This window comes from Cupressus sempervirens, chromosome 11 (assembly GCF_028749045.1).
Source record: "Cupressus sempervirens isolate cs-2001-9-10 chromosome 11, ASM2874904v1, whole genome shotgun sequence".
In the NCBI taxonomy this organism is placed as follows: domain Eukaryota; kingdom Viridiplantae; phylum Streptophyta; class Pinopsida; order Cupressales; family Cupressaceae; genus Cupressus; species Cupressus sempervirens.
This window is the reverse complement of record NC_143128.1, coordinates 586,799,822-586,815,747: the sequence shown is the minus strand read 5'-3', so window position 1 is coordinate 586,815,747 and position 15,926 is coordinate 586,799,822.

Sequence of the window (15,926 nt, the reverse complement as noted above, 5' to 3'; positions counted from 1 at the left end):
TCTCATGATAGATCCAATAGTCCACCCAAAATGAAGCATCTACTTTCATTTTGGCTCTATGGAGACATGTCAGCCTCCCACTATCTTTTAGCTACTCATTAACCTATTCATCAACATAATTCATAGGATTGACAACATCATCATGTAGTTCAGTAGTTTTCAAATCTTTCTCTTCACCCACACCCCCTATTCCATCTCCCCAAAATTTTTAGGCCCTTTAGTATTTTTTCCTTAATAATAGGGTTGTCATATTTATCCTTTTTAGAGCCAAAAGAGAGCCTCTTCTCTTAGGTAGCCTCTTGGGTAGGCACTTGCCCTTGTTTCATTATATCCTTGTCCATAGAGGGGCTCCCAGGAGCAGTCTTAGTCTTCATCTTTGAGTTTGAGGAACCACCATTACTACCCTCCTCATCATCATTTTTCAAAGAGACCCCCAACCATCAGATTACCCATCATTATTTGAGTTGAGATCTCTACTCTTTGTCTTTCCCCCTTATTCCTCTTCATTCTCTAACTTTGTTGTGCCCTTATTCTCCTCCAAGTCTTGTATAGGTTTGGTATCCTCCTTCTTACCCTTCTTAATAGGTTTCTTCTTATTCTTTTTCTTAACCTTCTTCTCCCTACTCTCTTAATTAGACATCGACTCATTTTCCATTTTTTCACTACTCACCTCCTCAATGTGGCTTATATTTTCTCAGCACTTATTTTTTCCATAAGCTCTTTCCTAGAAAAAAATTTCCTTTTCCCTAATGAAGTTGAGGGCTTCACAACATTGATTTTGCAAAATTATTCAATTAACAGGAATAGTCCTACATGAAGGACATGTCAGCTCAAATTCTTCCTATGAGCTTTGAGACTATTCAACAATGAATACTTGAAGTAAAAAGGAAAATATAACCTATCCTTATATCTAAAATGGTTAAGAAAAGAAATTGAAAAATGTGAACCCTATTAGACTTACCATCAAGAATGAAGTACTCACGAACACAAGATAAAAGATCTTTCCATATTTCCTTGATGTGGTCCAGATCAAAGAAATCCCCTTTCTTAACCAATTTCTTTTCCTCTTCATTTTTTGGAAATTTTTTAAGGGAAGCATTTGAGATTTTGGTTTCTTTTTAAAATTTTATACCCCTCATTGGAAGGCAAGTGATCTCTACAACATATTCCTCTATCAAAAAAAAGTTACCCCATGTAAAGACACCCTCTCCCAAGACCAGTTCTTAAAAAACTACTTAGAAATATGTGGTTTAAATCCATGCAGCTTTTGAAGAAACCTAGTAACCTTACCCTTTTGAGTAATATCCCAAACTGCATGCTTTTCCTTCCAGTGATTATAATTTGAGGGCTTTAGATTCCTTGACTCACCTCCCATAATGAACCAAATAATTATAACTCTACAATACATGGTAACAAGAGAAAAATAAAATGAGTAGCACTCTTTTAACTCAATAAACAAGATCACCCACAAAATGTGCCATGTAAAGACAACAATAATGAGCCCATAGTTCCTCATAAAATGATAATACCCTTTATTAATGTCACCACAAAATTTATTAATAATTTAACTATCATATAATCTTTCCTTCGAATGCATTTGTGAAATCATTAGTAATAATTGCCTTTAAATGAGCTTCCTCACTTAGGTCCTCTGTCCATATCATCTTTCTATTTGAACCAACAACTTTGTTGGAAATCCAATCAACAACTCTATTGTCTTCTCGACAGATGTGGGATATGACAACATCATCAAATTATTGAGGAGCTTTTTAATTTCAACAATACCTCCTTCAATATTCCATGTCACCAATTTTTTATCATTCAACATATTGATAATGTTTAAAGAGTCCCCTTCCAACCATAGATTTTGATAACTAGTTTCCAATACAATTTTAACAATGAAAAGGGAAGTAGTGAGTTCCACCATATGAATAATAGAGGAACCTATAGGGATCACCACAACATCAAATATCCTACTATTATGGTCCCTTATGACTCCTCCACATCCATCTCTCCCAAAAATTCCCTTTAGTTGATCCATTAAAGTTTTCTTTAAGCCATCCCATAGGAGGATATTTCAAGACTACACCTTCTCTACTAACATTATCTTTCTTTATTTTTCAAGCTTTGAATTTGAAGGGATCAGAGATATTTAAATTTATTTTATTTTTCTTCTAATAAATTAAATTCTCTTTAATGGCCCTCATAATTTTTTGACCCACTACCTAAGAAGGGATTTCATTGTTTCTAAATATCCTATTTTTTCTTTCTTTCCAAAGACACCAAAAAAGGTGAGGAAGAGAGAGACCCCAAAGGAAATGAGCATCTAGGAATCTAATAGGGCATTTCCAATTCTAAAAGCACTCCATGAGATTCTTAGGCTGAACCCAATAGATATTTCAGTATTGAAGGAGGACAGTCTACACATTCTAGCTAAAAACACAATGAATCAAAAGTTGATTATTGTCCTCACCATCCATCTTGCACAAGATACATCTATTCACAATATAAATACCCTACTTTTGAAGATTGTCTATACTTTTATTTTAAAGGGAAATATAGAAGAAGATGTCAATCTTAGGGATAAGACCCTTATTCCAATATTTAGCCCATGGAGTTGGGCTATTATTTAAATTAGCCCTGAAAAAGAGAGACTTCCATGAACATTCCACTAGGATTAATACCCCACACGATTTAATCCTCCTAGTTAGAGTCAAGATAAAAGGAATTAAGGTATAGTTGAATATTAATAAAATTAGTAAAATCCTCCACAAGATTAACCCAACCATTATTACTCCAATAGTTGCAAAAAAAGCTCCCAAAATTTTTTTTACATGTGTTAATGGATATGATATCATTATAATAGGAGATAATTTCTATGAAAGTCAAATTATAATATTGCTATTATGATTTAACTGTGTGATTTTGAGTCAAACTCATTGACCCATGTTTCATGAGTAGTGATTCAACATGAATCCATCTCTCATGAGAATAAATGGAACACTTGGCACTCTTTAGATATAGGTGATGCTCATAGGGGTGAAGCACCGAGACCTCCGGGGAGGCCACCCATCCTAGTAGTACTTCATCCTGAGCTTGCTTAACTATGGAGTTTCCTCCATGGTTAAACCCAAAGCTTGCAACCCCATTTTCAAAACCTTCACCAAGTGTTGTGTCTTATGAACCATTCACCAAGTGTTTCTAATGAATGGTTCATAGGCACAACACTCGGTGAAGGTTTTGCAAATGGGGCTACAAGCTTTGGGTTTAATCATGGAGGAAACTCCGTAGTTAAGCATGCTAAGGCTAGAGTAATATTAAGCATGCTAAGGCTAGAGTAATACTGGGATGGGTGACCCCCTGGGAAGTCTCGATGCTTCACCCCTATGAGCATCACCTAGATCTAAGGAGTGATAAGTGTTGCATTTATTCTCATGACAGATGGATTCATGTTGAATCACTACTCATGAAACATGGATCAATGAGTTTGACTCAAAATCACATATTTAAATCTTGATAGCAATATCATTATAATAATTCAACAGAGAATGATCCAAAATCCAAACATCTTCCCAAAACCTAACCTTTCTTCCATCACCTAGTTTCCACTTACAACCTTTATTAAGAATATATTTGGCCTCTTGTACCACACCCCATATGGTCGAATAATTGGAAATCTCCAAGTAAGCTAGAAAAATAGATAGATATGGGACGTTATATAGATATTTATACTTCCAAATAGAACTTCATTCCCTATCATCTTGGTACACTCTACATTATTGTTTAGCAAGAAGAGATTTATTAACACTTCTTATAGTTCTAATTCCCAGCCCCCTTTAGACTTAAGTTTACATATATTCTCCCAAACAATAAGAGCCATCATTTTCCTTTCTCTAGTTTCAATCCATAAGAGATTCCTTTATATTCTTTCTATAGAATTCATATATTTTGTTGGAATTTTGAAGAGACTAAGAGCATAGTTGGGGAGGCTTTGAAGAGATGCCTTTAGAAGTGTAACTTTACTAGCTTGGCTAAGCATATTCCTTTTCCATCTAGATAATTTCTTATTAAATTTCTCCACAAGGTCTTCCTAGAAGGAGCCATGAGCTTTTTGACCCAAAGGGAGGCCCACATAAATACCTAGAAAGGTACTAATAGAATATCCCAAAATATCAGCAATCTTCCTCTGTCTAGGGATAGGGGTATTAATGAAGAATAAAGAGATTTTATCCCAATTGACTGATTTCCCTATAGCTACAAAATAAAAATTAAGAGCCCTTTTACTACTCTTAGTCTCCCTAATAGATTCCCTCCCCCAAAAAAAGTATTATCCTCAAATTTATCATGAGTGCATAAGAGAGGTTGGGAGGAAGGCATCACATCTTGAATTTCCCAATCTTTAATAAGGCTACTAATATACCTGCCAAGACACTAAACCATGATAGTGAAAAGAATAGAATAAATGGGGTTACCTTATCTCAAACCCCTAGAAGGTTTTTAAAAAAAAAATTATATCCCATTAACATGAATATCTAAGGAGGTAGTATTGACAAGATGCATGATGATTTGTAAACATCTCTCACCAAAACCAAAATCCTTCATCACTTTTTGAAGAAAACTCCAATCAAATTTTTCATAGGCTTTAGCAATTTCCACCTTCATCACAAAACCTTGAGAATTAGAAGAAACCAAAGAAAGCTTCCAGACCTTGTTATTATTGTAAATATATTACAAATAGGAAATATTGAATGCGTATGGATTATTGACCTAGTCATGCAACAATTTCTTAAGAGGTCAGTAGTCAACTATTAAACACTTAAATTATTTGATGGAATACTCCTATTGATTTAAATCACCTCACAATATATCATCAAGAATACGAGATTCAAGATAAAAGGATAAAGACTTAGGCAATTCATAGGATGGCATTAACCATGTTAGAAAGCTAAGCACATCAATAAACAATGCAACCAATATGAGTTCATATCTTTTCCTAAAACATCCCAAAAATTACTTCATTATTTAAAGAAGGGTTAGATCACTAGATTGTCTTCAATCAAATATTTCAACCCCTATCTAATTAAGACAAGGTCTACCCAATATCTTTACCTATAAGGAAACATCTCCGAAGATTCTAAGATTAAAGAGAAGTTCATAAAAGGAAACATCAATTATAAAAAATATTCATTTTAAATTCTAAATGTCAAAAATTTGAAACATCTATAAATTTAAAAAATAAAACTCAACAAACACAACTACATTAATATGGTCAAAGATGTGGAAACTTAACCATTAAATCAAATCAACTCAACATCAATAAACTAAGCAATTAATCTTAAAATAATAGGTGATGAATCATGTGAAATTAAATTATAAACTAAAACAATCTTAAATCCCCTAATTAAGAATTATTTTTCTTATTTTTCTAATGGCTACTGATTTAATGTGAGTTTGAAGTTCTATGTAGTAGGCAGTAATTGCAAAGGATTCCAACTCTAAATTATCTATAGTAGTTAAAGTGTCAAGGATTTGGAAAGATATTCAAGTATGGACAACCAATTATTTCATCAAAAATCAACATAAGAGGATCACAAGATCCAAAGGAAGAACTATCTTCCTAAAAACAAGGACTAGGGTGCTTGTATATAAAATTAATCAAACCTAATGGGAAAGATAGTGAAAAAAATGTAAGTACCGAAATTATATATAATAGATTAGGAAAACTAGGATATGCCCCTTTTGTAAAGGTCCTCAATCCTAGGAAAGCTAGGAGGTTTTCTTTCTCCATTCTTTCCTAACAGTTCCCATTTGAACACAAACTTTGTAGTTTTATTTTAATTTAATATAATATTTAGGACTTTGGCCTTTTACTAATCAAAATAATAATAATACATTATTTTTTAATAATATTGTTAGTTTTAATAGTAAACACTTTATGTATTTTTTCAATTATTAATTTAATTTAATATTAAATGTTGTTTACTTTTTTATTATATTGATGAATAGTCCCTTCTCTATTAATAAAAATATCAAATTTACATATTCACAAAAAAAAGGATCAGGGATATAAGATCATGCCTCAATAGTTCACAAGATGTCAATCTCAAAAAACTAAACACTATTTAAAACAAAAAAAAAACAAAAAACAAAAAAAAAGCCCTTAGGTTAGAAGAGATGTGTCTATTGAGGGAGGAGGATCATGGTGGTTGTTAGAACTAACATCTATGGGGTTAACAAGTGGATTGTGCAAAGACCACCCATCTTAAACAACTTTATATCTCTTTTTCCTCCTTAACTCTAGGAGGTGAACCAAGGCTAGGAGAGGGAATGACCATTTTGACAAAGTGGACTAAGGCCATACAGAGCCATCACTAGGGGTTGACCAATAGCAATAGGAATAGCAAGAGAAACATGGTCACCTAAAGACTAGGAAAACTTGTGTATAGCAAAGAGGCTAAGTAGCAATGCCATCTATCATTATCACTTCTAGGAGAGTGGAGGAGAGCCTATGACTAAGGGATCTTATAGAGATGGGTGGAAGAACAATGAACCTAACAATAACCATAAGTTGGAGTACAGTAAAAAAAAATAGAATCTTATGACACTTTAGAAACCATACATGGAGCATTTCCCTAGTGATTAAGTATCTCCTACAAGTGGGCCACCTTGTTGTCCTATACTTGATCTCCCTTATTACATTATTTCATATATAATCTTTAGTGTACATAGAAGCAGTTATACCAAGAAAGTTGTGAGTGAAAGAACAACATTTCTATCTTTCTAAAGCATGAATAAAATCTCCATCTTGAAAGCATGCCAAATTAAAGTGTATTTGGAGAGGATTCTAGGAGAAGCACCCAAAAAATCATATGCCAAGAAAAAGGCTTAGGTCTAAAGGTTTAAAAAATCATGAATTCAGAGCCAATAATATTGAGCTCTTCAACACAACTAAAAGATATGCAAAAATGTATCAGATTTCCACAAATGGGACACCAAGGATTAGTAACTCCTAGATGCTTAAGTTGAGGACCCAGGGGAAAAACCTGGAAAATAACACAAGAAGAAAAGTGTGCAATAGTTAGCTTAGTAATGGTGGTCCAAATAGTGTTAAATCCAAGTCTCTAGTTTTGTTGAGAAGACTGTAGGTGCAAATGTTGGTTGAGAGTATCAACCACAGGAAAGTGTGGCACCAACCACAAACATCCCATACTGGAATCTTTATTAGAAAGAGGAGTTCATAGATACAACTTCTAGTACTTCCACCATAGATTTACAGGCTAAATACCCAACTTGTGAAGCATGTGTAGAGGCAAGGAAGTAACTAGTATGTCAAAAGTTTTTTTATCTAGTTGAGACAAATGAAATTAGATCTACATGTCATCCTACATACTAAGGCTCATGGTAGCTCAAGAGAATAAATATTTAGGTTTATTTATACCAAATTTATAAAAATGTAGTGCACTAATACCATTTACCTTAGCAATTGGGAACCCTTAAACAACAAAGAGGGGAAACCACCAAATGTTATTTTGGTTCTTAAAAACCCCATCAGTGAAACCATCTCCATCCCAAAAAAGACATGACCCTTGATATTCATTGGTTAGAGTGATGAGAAGGGACTAAAAGCCAATCCCCTTCCATGTTGGTCTTTTGACTGGGAAACTAGAAGAAATGCAATGCCTAAGAAGAACTTTTTAGACCTAATCTCCAATAAGGGCATAAATAACCCACTTGCCACATAATAAATTCCTCTATTTTTGAGTGGAAAGAAGATCAAGGCCTCCAAACTACTTAGGAAGATGGTAGTACTCCTAGGTGACTCTATGAAATCCATAATGATCAGCTCTACAAGCCCAAAAAAAATACCTAATAATTTTCTCTAGATTTATGTAAGTGGCCTTGGAAGGATCCCAATAGGAGGAATAATAAAAATGGTTGGCCACCAAAGATTTGGAGAAAATATGAAACTTATGAGTGAAAAAGAGAGACTTGGTAATCTAGTAATCATGCTTCTTCTCAATCTTGGCAAGAACATTTTTCCGAAGCTCCACATGAGAAGCTTGAAAAGAAAAAGGAATGCCAAGAAAGAGAGATAACTCTTTTTTTTAATAAATTTCCATTCATACTAGGAAAGAAATGGAGGGGTCATAAGAAAAGACTGTCTATAGAAAATATTCTTATATTATTGAATAGTCAAACAACAGGCCAAAGAAAAAGTATCAAGGCATTGTCGATAATTAGAGACATTGTCGGCATCCTTAATGAGAGCGAGGAATGTGATATTGTGAAGTTTCTATTGACAATATGGGTAGGTAACTAAGGTAGAGAAATGCCTCTAACAAGGCTAGAAGAGATTCCATTAGCAAGAAGGTACTCAAATCCTTCTACAAGAAGCACACAACTAGTCAGAGCCAAAGGAAAACTCTAGAGGATTGATTTGAAAAGGCAAAAAGATTTATGTTGTCTATTATTAATTGTGATAAAAGAAGAAGCATCCCCAAAGGGAATTTTGACCAAATCAATAAAATTTGGGCCAAATCCAAGAGGTTGAAGCATCACCAAAATGAAGGTCCATTCAATACAATCATCAACTTTGGAAAAATCAATTTTGAGGAAGATTTCTTGTTGTTTAGACTTGTGATCCATTCCTTACCTTCCCAAACTACAATGATTTTATCCATGATATATCTATATTTGATAAAAATAGTATGCTCATGACACATAATCAAAGGCAAGAGATGAAAATTTTTGAGAGTCAAAGCTTGGCAATGATCTTCTAGGAGACATGAAGTAGAGTGATTAATCTCCAATTTCAAATGTCATCAAGGTCTTCGACTTTAGATATGATCTTGATGTTCTCTTTGGTTATAATATTTCATATAGATTTGGATTAAAAATCTTTGAGGTCAACCATATGCAAGTCAGGACCAATGGAGTCCCATAAAGTTTTGTAAAACTTAGATGGAAAACCAACACACTCAGGAGCCTTGTCATCCAATATGGAAAATATAGCTTCTTTGAGGTCACTGATGGTGAGAGTTTTCTAATAGACGTAATGTTTCTCAATTGTAAGCCATTTTGGAGTAACGATAATGCAATCCTTCAAAGATCAATCACTGGCAGTTGAATTTCCCTACATTATAAATACCTTCTCATAATGTCAGACAAAATCTTCGAGAATGTCAAAAATTTTGAAGAGAATATATTGACCTTCCTTGACTCTTTTGATCCCCATAGAGTTATGGCAAGCTCTATGAGTCATGAAAATATTCTTTGGAAGCTTGGTCTCCAACTTTAAGTCATTGAAGGTGAGCCCTCATTTGGGATCTTCTGGTGGCATAATTATCTACAACTTTCTTCTGATAGTGCAAATTAGCAAGTTGATGTTGCAGGGATGTATCAAATGGATTAATAGCTAAGGCCTCAAAGAATCACAAAGATCTTTGGTAGTTGAGTCATATGAAAGATGGAAATACATGGAATGTTATCAATCATAAATACAAAAAAAAACTCATCATACGAGTGATGACATTATTCCACCTTAGAATCCATCCATAATAGTTGTAGGGTTAAGGTTCCATATTCCAGAGACGTAGAATATGATTCATAGTGGGTTTATGGCCAAGAAGTGACTTTTTGAGGAAACTTTACATGCTATAAGGACGTCACTTAGTTATCAACTAGATAATAGTAAATAAGATGGGATAGTGGTCTAACAAAGTGACATTGAGTAAAGGAATGATAGGTAATTCCCTATCTTTAGAGAAATAAAAAAGGATTGAGTAGTATTCATGGCATGATCAAGCCATTTGAAAATCCTACCACATCTGACTCTAAAATTAGACCAAGTATGCCAAACCCCACCAAACTAGTGGTGGTTAGCATTGGAATCAAAAGGTATAATTTATTATGCATGTAGTACCAAGCCTTTATTTCTCTAGTTATCCATCTAAAAGGAAAAATCTCATCTTTGTTAGAAGCTTGCTAACCAATATTGAAGTCCCCACACATGACCTAAGTGGTTGGTGGTAGATGATTTTCCATCTAATGCCATAGATGTAATCTTCTAATAGAATCATTGGGAGCATGAATATTAACTATTCTAAAATAATATAGTTGAATGGTAGCAAAATCCAAACAATTATTTGCATGGGGTCAAAACCATACAAATTAATAGAATAACTTAAATGATGGAAAAGTAGAGTAACAGCACCACCTTGATGAGCTCCATGTTGTGAAGAAAACATAGTGCTATCCACCCGAATAATGTAGCAAAATGAATTATGTAAAAGCCCAAAAAAATTAACTTCCTTGAGATAGAGAATATCTAGGGTACTAATCTTGCATCTAGTATCATGAACATAATATTTTCAAGGGAGGTTTGAGAGACCTCAAACATTGCAAGAGATAAAATTCAAAAAAAAATTCCCAAGGAGAGGATTCTCCATTTCTCAAAAGTACCATCAAGGTCTTTGCCATGGTCATCTAGGTTGCAAGGATCATCACAAGGATTGAGACAAAATCATGGAAGCCACCTGCACAGTGAACACCTAGTCAAGGTAACCATTGGCATGAGCTCTAAAGATGGTTGTGTTAGATAACTCAGGGGTGTGATTTAGTTATAACTAGTTATCTTATAGGCCTTGAAAACTCTTTTCAAAAAATCAAAAACTTTAATATTTTTGATCATTATCTTAATAACCAGATCTAACATTATAACATACATTTATATTAACTTTACATCAAACTATCAACTTAATTTACTATGAATTAGAGTAAAATTCTAGCTTATACCAAATTTCAACAATGAATAGTAGGTTTACGTTTTGTGAAAAAAAAATCTGGATCTATAAACTTTCTCACTCTTTCCACATTTTGAATTTTGAAGTACCATGGCCCTAGAGGGCCCAAGCATGCTAGAGGCCCTAGTATGCCTGGACCTACACATGCTGTTTGATCTTCATAGAGAAGAGTCCTCTACTTTTTTAGATATTATGGTGGGTCTGACCAACACTTCTAAACCCCTTTTGTTGGTTTTTGGAGTTGACTCTTCTCGTATTGAGGTTGGGTCCACTGATTGTCCCCCCCAAGGGAGGGTGGAAAAATGTTCTTGTTGAGGACAAGGTGGAGAACTCTAAGCTTGAGGATCCCAAAGTCATCCACAGTATTATAGGACCATAAATCTCTTTTCCTAATAGCGTTGTGGATAATGATGTTGTCTCCCTTAAACATTCTATTTTGGGTCATTTTATTTCCTTCAAGCCATCAATTGAGATGACTAGGAAGCAGGTGGCTCAAATATGGTCTGTGAAGGGTAGTGTTAGTGTCCTAGCCATCCCCAATGGCCTCTTCTACTTTCACTTCATGATTAATAAAGATCTAGTGGCTATCCTTTCTAGGACATTATACTGTGTAAAACACTATCTAGCCCTAGTGAAATAGAACCTTGGCTTTGATACCAGCCTAGAGCTCAAAAGCCTAGCCCCAGTTTGGGTCTGCCTACCAAGACTTCCACTAGAGTTCTAGGATGAAAAGATCCTGAGATGCATTGGTAATACTTTTGGACATTTTTTAGTGGTAGACTAGGTAATCCTTCTTAAATCTAGACTTTTCTTTGCTAGAGTATGTGTGAACGTTACATTAATAGGATTCTCTCAACCATGGTCACATTGTCCTCTAAGTGGGGAAAGAGGGTTCCACCAATTGAATATGAGAATGCTAGTATGTACTACAAAAAATGTGGGTGTTTTGGCCATCTATTATCAACTTGAAATTCCCCTTCTCTAAATGACAAAAAAAGGTGGCCTCGCCTAGCATTATTAAAGACTCTTCTATGTTAGGGGAAACATCAACTACTCTAGGAGTAGAATCCAAAAGTAAGAAGGACAACCTAGGTAGGAAGTCTCTAGTGGTAAACAACAAGTAAGGTAAGGGTGAGGAAGCTAATAAGCTAATTAAGGTAAGTGTAGAAGTGAAGAAAGGGACAGATATGGAGGAATACCTATTTAGGAAGGAGATAGATTATCTACTAAGATCGCCAATGGTGGGAGAGAGTACCATTGAAAATGCTCTGGAGGAATGAGACATTGGAACGCCTAGTAATGACCAAAAGGAGGTGGTTGGTGATCACAAGGAGGAGGTTTTTGCTAGCAACACTTCTAATGGGGGTCATGTAAGCCATGCTAGAAAGCCTTTGGTGACCTTGAGTTCCTTGGCTATGAAACAAACCACAGTGTTGGTAACTCGTGCCAAGAACTCCCTACCACAAATGGTGGTGGGAGGGGATTATAATAATGGTGAACCTGATATGTTTGTCCACTAAGGGATTTTTACCCCAAAAAGACTCAAATTGGTGTCTCCTATGAAAGTGGTGGCAAAAGTCATGCGAAGCATTGAGGAGGCTAAGGGAAGGATGGCTCTCTCAGCCCCATCCTCCCCCCAAACAAGTGTTATGGGTGAGTGGGAATTCCCAAAAAGGAAAATTAGGGGTGGCAAGAACCTAGACATGGGGGTAGCTAATACAGTGGGTCATCCTAATAGTAGAATGACTTGAATGAAGAAAGAAGCAAGGTGGGTGGTCAGTGGAAGAAAACTTACACTAGAGACAATTTAAAAAGGTAAGAAATTAAATTCCTCTCATGGAATATAAGGGGTTTGAACAATGCCCATAAATAGTATGCTCTTAGACAATGTATCCTTTCTGAAAGGATTGATTGTATCCTCATTAGGAAACTATGACTGGCCAAAACTTTACTAAGTTTGCTAATAAGTTATGGCCAAGGGCTACTTTCTTTCATTCTAAGGTAGAAGGGGCTTCAGGGGGCCTAGCAACAACATGGAATCCCAATGTCCTGAAGGGAAGGGAGGTCCATAAAGAAAAGAACTTCATGATTACTAAGTTCAACAATGATACAATGGTGTGGAATCTAGTAAACATCTATGCCTCGAATACCAAGATAGGATGAAGTGAAGTATGGGCATGGCTTGGTAGAGAGGTCAAAATTTTGAAGGACAAAATCATTATGTGTATAGAGGACTTTAACACCCCCACTTTACCCTTCAGAAAAGCTTGGGGGGATCAATGAATTATCTAAGAGTATATAGGATCTTTTGGATTTCATTAACACCTATGATCTTGTAGATGTGGACCTACAGGGTAACCCCTTTACTTGGTCCAACAACAAGAAAGGCCAAGACTTGATCCAAGTAATATTGGAATGACTCTTGGTTTCAAGTTATTGGTCTCACATCATCCCCTCCTCCTTGGTCAATCTCTCAAGAACCATTTCTGACCACTCCCCAATTTTTTCAATTATGAGAATGAACTTGTAAGTGGGCCTAACCCTTTAGATATGAAACCATGTGGAATTTCCTTCATGATTTTAGGAATTAAGTGGAAGAATGGTGAAACATTAGGGTGGATGGGACTACTATGTTCTGGCTAACTCAAAAACTAGATAATGTAAGGAGAAATGCTAAGGATACAGATCCTTTGGGGATGTGTTTAAAATCAAAAAGGAACTTGAGGAGGATCTCAAAAGATAAAATTAGACATGGAAGTGAAAGATGACACCAAGGATACCACTCTTGAGGAGGAAAATTGCAAGAAGAAGTGGAAGGTGTTGCAAGCATGAATGCTAATGATATTTCTATGGGGGAGTATTTTAGATATGTTACTATAATGATATGTTCCATTCATGACTGAGTTTTTCATTGATGTCAACATAGAAATTTTTTGTGGTATCTGACAAAAGAATAGCAGAAAGATCAAGTTGGTACGGAGAACCAGTTGAGTATTATAACTATCCAAGGTTATGAAAGATAATTCTAAGTATTTGGTATATGTAGTTACATTGAAAGAAGAAATGAAAAGTCTAGAAGAATTTATACAAGTGCAGAATGAAAAGTTAAGTAGAGTAGAGTGAAAGTGAAGGAAACCTCATTATTAAGGTTTTGCTAAGTGATCTGAGGTTTGATATTTAGATCTGAGGTTCATGACCGAGTCAATGAGGTCTAGAAATTATTGGTTCAGTTGACAAAATAAAGGAAAAAAGAACATAATAGTAAATTTCATGTTTGAATAGTGAGCTCTTCTTGTAGTGGAAATTGCATGTTTGGGTAGTGAGCTCTTCTTGCATACATTGTACTACAACTCCTAATAGAGTTGGCACAACTCCTAAAAAAGTTGGAATCTCCTAACAGGGATTCAAAATCTCCTAACAAGAACTCTATGTACTAAATTTTGTAACAAACTCCTAACAAGGTCCATCCTCTAACAAGGAATATTTATATTAGTACATCATCTTGTGAGCATCATTCCCACTGGCATTTTCTCTCTGATCAAGGGTTTCCCTAGTAAACATATCTAGTGTACTTGTCTATGTGCATCTTACTATGGTTGTCATTTACTTTGGTTGAATGGTTAAGTTTGTAAATGTTTTAATTGTCAGATAACTAATTCACCCCCCCCCCCCCCCCCCCACCAAGTTATCTTGGTGGACTATTGTTTCTAACAAAAGGATACTATTAGGATCTATAGGAAGAAAAGGTCTTGTGTTTCTTGGCTAACCAAAGGTGATAGGAATACCTCCTTCCATATATCTACTTCAAATCACAAAACATGAATATCATTAATATTGGTGTAAATACGTATCTACTATTTACACTTACTTAAGTTTACTTAGGTTAATGCAATATTTTATTATTTTATTTTGTGAGACACTTAGGAGATTACACACCTTTTTGAGTTTTCATGTTGACAACACAAAAGTATGCAACTCTATTTTAGCACATGGTGTCTACAACACTGATTTACATGTCACACCCTTGTAGACTTATCCTCTCATCACCACACTTACTTCTGTGCTTAATGGAGGATAACCCATGTTTGGTGGACATGTGTCTAGTTGTGTGACATATCATGTAGCTAATTTTGAGGCATTCTAGATGTATCTTAGAGGCCTTTATATACAAGCACTCCTAGTGTACTCCTAGCATGGCATATTAAATGAATATATCATCATTTTGATCATACTCTCTCTTTCTGGTCTACAGTTGTGCTTGTGTTTGAGTTCTTAGTTCCTGGGTGAATTTTTCCCTTAGAAAAATTCTTATAATTACCTCTCTAGAAGAGGATGGAGGGAGGACCCTGAAGGAGCAAGAGGATATGTGAAGATACGTGGTGCAATTCTTTATGAATGCCTATAAGAAAGAGGAAAAGAGGAGCAACAATTTAATTAGGAGAAGTATGCTCAATTACATCCCAACTATCTTGGGGGATGAGGAAAATGATAAGCTCAAGTAGAAATTCTTGGAAGAGGAGGTGAATAATGTTTTGTTCTCTATGAAAGCCTTCAAGGCTCTGGGCTCCAACAGCCTCCAGCCAACCTTCTTCCATCGCTTCTGGGAAGTGATTAAAAAAGAACTCATTTGGGCCACTAAGGATATGATCAGAACTAGGAGGATGCTAAGGAGGATCAATAAAACTTTCATTCTCCTTGTGCCTAAAATCTAGACACCAAGAACTATAAATTTTAGGCCAATCAGCCTCTATAATATCATCTATAAGGTCTTCTCCAAGGTGCTTGCCAATAGGATTAAACCCTTCCTAAACATGTTTGTTAGGATCCCTTAGAAGGGGTTTGTCCCAAGTCATCAAATTCTCAACATTGTGATTACCACTCATGAAATTATCCACTTAGTAGAGAAAAGCATAAGACTAGGTATGGTTGTTAAACTTGATATTTCTAAGGCCTATGATAGGATCAATTGGTCCTTCCTCTATGATGTTCTAGAACAAGTGCAGTTTAGTAAGGACAATGTGAATATCATAAAAACCATGGTGGAAACAACACAATTTTTGGCAATGCTTAATATGACTCCCTATGGAAAATTTTATGTTGGAAGAGGTCTGAGATAGGGTGATC